The following is a 4,204-nucleotide window of genomic DNA, read 5'->3' on the forward strand; positions in this document are numbered from 1 at the left end:
GAGGAAAGGGCTATGCGACAGTGATAGGTCACAAAGGGCATCAGAGGATAAACAGGCTGCGCCAGGGGCTTAGGCTGAGAAAGTGGTTACTTCTCTCACTGGGACTGAAGTTCACCACAGCCTCTTGGGGAGATAAAAACCCAGAAGCAGAAGTGAGGTGAGGCAGAGGGGGAGGCTACCGTACCGCTCTACACACTTGAGGAGATTCAGCCTGGGGTCCAGGCGCCCTACAGCGTTCCCGCTGTGATCATCTGTGCCCCCTACCCACGCCCCTGCCTCTGGGAGACCCTGAGGCAAAGGTGGGGCCTGTGGGGCGGGCTCGGAAGACCTGCTGTAGGGCCGCCGGTGTGTGACGTAGGAGCACCGCAGCTCGCTCTTCTGCCAGTGAGGCCGAGGGAGCGAAGAGCCAGGGGCCCGCCTTAACCGCGCTGCCTGTCGTGATCAAAGGCAGCCATGAGTGGGGACTCTCTGCTCCCGTATCACACGGCCCAGAGCAGCACCGGGGGGGGCCTGTTCAACACCACCACGGGGAAGCTGCAGCAGCAACTGCGCAAGGGCGAATACGACATGTTCAAGGACGCCCCGGTATTCGAGAGCGACTTCATCCAGATCACCAAGAGGGGAGACCTGACTGACGTGCACAACTGTGTCTGCATGGTGACCGTGGGCATCACATGCAGCAGCCCCGTCCTCCCACTCCCAGACACCATGCTGCTGGCCCGATGGGCCACCGGCTGTGAAGAGCACGCTGAGCACGGCCAGGCCGCCAAGGGCAAGAGCCACGAGGCTGCAAAGCACCTTAGAGCTCACCAGGCTCCTTCCCCTGACGCTCGTGAGCATCTCCACACACAATCGTGAGAAACAACAGCTGCGCGTGAAGTTTGCCACTGGCCGCTCCTGGTACCTGCAGCTGTGCGCCCCTCTGGACGCGCAGGAAGACCTCTTCACCTCTTGGGAAGAGCTGATCTACCTCCTGCGACCACCAGTGGAGGGTCACAGCCGCACCTGCGCCGTTCCAGCCTGGGACACGATCTGCATGCCTGTGTTCGAGGAGCAGGACGGCGGCAGGAGCCCGGCAGTGGAGGATTTCCACGGCAAGTGGGATCAGGACCAGGTGAGCATCTGCAGCCTCCACGCGTGCTCTGAGCTGGCCGGGGCCACGTCTGCAGCTTTTGCTGGCGGGGAGGGGATCCAACTGGACTCCCACAAGCCCGATACCATGCCCGATGTGGCCACTGCAAAAGCAAAACCTACAGTGCTTGACAAAGCGTCAGCATTGCGGGCAACGACAAAGGTGCAGACAGCAGGGGTGGCAGGAGGCACCGCAGCGGGTGCTATGAGCGTGGCAGTGATCAAGTCTCCTGCCCCTGAAGAGCAGAGCACGGCCACAGCAGCCACAGCCAGCAATGGTCCAGGAGGAAGCAAAACCAGCATAGCCACTGGGGGCACTGCCAGAACATCCCTGAGGAGCAGGAAAACGGTGCTGCGAACAATTCAGGGTATGCTTGGCAGGTGCCGTGAACTAGTCAGGGTATGCTTCCAGCACGTCCACCAGCCTCTCCACAGAGGCCGGCATGACGGTGGTCGGAGCAGAACCTACCAGCAAGACTGCTGAAGGAAGAGCCGACAAGGAGGGCAAGGGGACCCTCATCTCCACCTTGCCACAGGAAGGCAAAGTGAGTGAACAGGATGGCAGCTCACAGAGGGTGTCCCAGGCCCGCAAGGGAAGAAGGGAGAGAAGGGAGCACTGGGGAGAGGACGGAGCTCTTACAAGCCCCTCGCTCTGCAGTTCAGTGGAAAGCCACCACAAGGCAGCGGGGAACAAGACCATCCAGAAAGCAGCTGGCCCGTGCTCAGGCGGCCGCAGAGCCACGAGAGATGACCAAAAGGACAAAGGCCACGGGCAGCCCAGGGGGCAGCGAGCAGGGCACTGCTCACAAAGGCATCAGCTGTGCTCCCATCACCAACGAGTCCAGGACCTCGCACAAATCGGGCAAGAGCTTATCTACAGCGAGTTCAGGTCCCACCACCGAGAGACTCAGTAGGATTAGCTCTTTCTTCAGCAACGTCAGAGCCAGGCTTACTACAAAGACAGTGGCCTCCTCACGCGATAAATATGTGAGCATCCTGGCGAAGCCAGTGGAAGGGACCCGAATGGAGGCCATCGTAGAGACAGCAGAGAGTGGCCAGGGGCTGGAGATCACTGGAGGTGTGACATCTGAGACCATGGAGCCAGTGACCGCTGAAGCCCATCAATAGGACCTAGAGCTGGGAGCTGCAAAGGGGACCAGGGCTCAGGGAAATACCCCTGGAGAGCCCATTTCAGCTTCCTTACTGCAATTTAAATAAAACACCAAACAATCTGAGAATGCATGCAGTGTTTTGTCTGAATTTCTAGGTCCCGAAGCCCAGCCGTAGCCTCACAGTGGATTCTGTGATGTCAGCTGTGCCACAATCTGAGACCCAGTGTCCAGTCAAGGGCAGCCCCAACTCACACACATGGTCAGTGCCAACAGCAGTGCTGCATCTGGCCTCCACTCCTTTCTGGCTTTGCCCCCCAGGGCCATGGCTCAAAGTCAGACTATGGTCTGGGAAGCTCTCCTTCACTATCTCCCTATTCTTTTTATAAACGCTTATTGCCCCTGAAGGTCTGTAAACAAAGCAAGAACAGGACTCATGTCCCCTCGGGCTATTCAGTGGACAGAAATAAGTATTAGCTAGCAATCAGAACCGCAAGCACTCTCACCTAGACTTAGCCATTCCCTGCCCAGGTATTAGCTCGCAATCAGAACAGCAAGTATTAGCTAGCGTGCCATCGTGAGCATACCACTCGATGACATTGCACAAGATAAGCAACCCCACGAAACTAGCACCTGGCGAAGAATCAGAACATCACTGCAACTCTGGAAGTGCCCCCTTGCAGTCACTCAAGGGTAACCACCACCCTAGCTTCCAACACCATAGATGAATGTTGTTTGCTTTTTCAACTTTACATACTGGGATCACATAGTATGTGCTCTTTGACTCTGGTTTCTGTCTCTTAACATTATATTTATGAGGTTTGTGCATGACTTTCCTGGCGATCGTCCATTTATTTTCACTGCTATACAGTATTCCACTGTGTGATGGTACTACAACTTATTCTGTTATTGATTTAAGTTATTATCAGTTTGGGGCTATTAAAAATAGTGCTATTATGAACATTTATATACAGATCTGTTGGTAAAAATATACATAAACTTCTGTTCGGCATATACATAGGAATGGAATTGAATATATGCATATGTTCAGCTTCTGACTATACTGCCAAGCTATTTTCCTTCCAAAATGACTGTGGAAATAATAATTCCCACCAGGAATGTATTAAAGTCCTGGTTGTTCCACATCCTTGCCAACATTTGATACTGTTTAGCTCTTTCCTTTTAGCCATTCAGGTGGGATATAGTGACTTTTCTCCCTTTTTCATGATAAAAATATACTTAAAAACATATAATTGGGCTTCCCTGGTGGCGCAGTGGTTGAAAGTCCGCCTGCCGATGCAGGGGATGTGGGTTCGTGGCCCGGTCCGGGAAGATCCCACATGCCGCGGAGCGGCTGGGCCCGTGAGCTGTGGCCGCTGAGCCTGTGCGTCCAGAGCCTGTGCTCCGCAACGGGAGAGGCCACAGCAGTGAGAGGCCCGCGTACCGCAAAAAAAAAAAAAAAACAAAAAAAAGAATAATGACAGATAATTATGAGTTTAATTCTTATGTATATGACTCAAGTTCAAAAAATCGAGTATATATGTATTGGTAATTGAAATGTTTTTCTTCTACATGAATTAAGAAATAGCTAATCACAATCACATACAATTTCTATTTACAGTGGGCCTGTTCAGTGAAAATAAAAATAGAATTCATTGAACATATTTGGACCCTCCTTTTTAAAAAGCAGTTTGAATAGATATCTAAGAAAACGTTAGTTTTAAATATTATTTAAGAGAGGAAAGCATTTGAATAAGAATACATATCCAATTTCATTTTATTTATGAATTCTGAATTTTTGCTTTATTCTAATGTCTTTCCAAGGGAAGGCAGGTGGCATTCCCATAATCAAGTAAGGTTTCACTCTAGTGTCCTCAATGAAGAAGTTTCAACACAAATTGTTATATGAGAATCTTTTAAGAGACTTTAATGTTTTAACTCTGGAGCTGAAATTAAGACACTAA

At 51.7% G+C, this 4,204-nt stretch overlaps 1 pseudogene; it reads left to right on the plus strand.

Moving 5' to 3' along the window:
* The first annotated feature begins 453 nt into the window (after positions 1–453).
* On the plus strand, positions 454–2,259 carry LOC136135875 (Golgi-associated RAB2 interactor protein 4-like; annotated as a pseudogene).
* The last annotated feature ends 1,945 nt before the right edge of the window (positions 2,260–4,204 follow it).

This window comes from Phocoena phocoena, chromosome 1, assembly GCF_963924675.1.
Source record: "Phocoena phocoena chromosome 1, mPhoPho1.1, whole genome shotgun sequence".
Taxonomy (NCBI): Eukaryota; Metazoa; Chordata; class Mammalia; order Artiodactyla; family Phocoenidae; genus Phocoena; species Phocoena phocoena.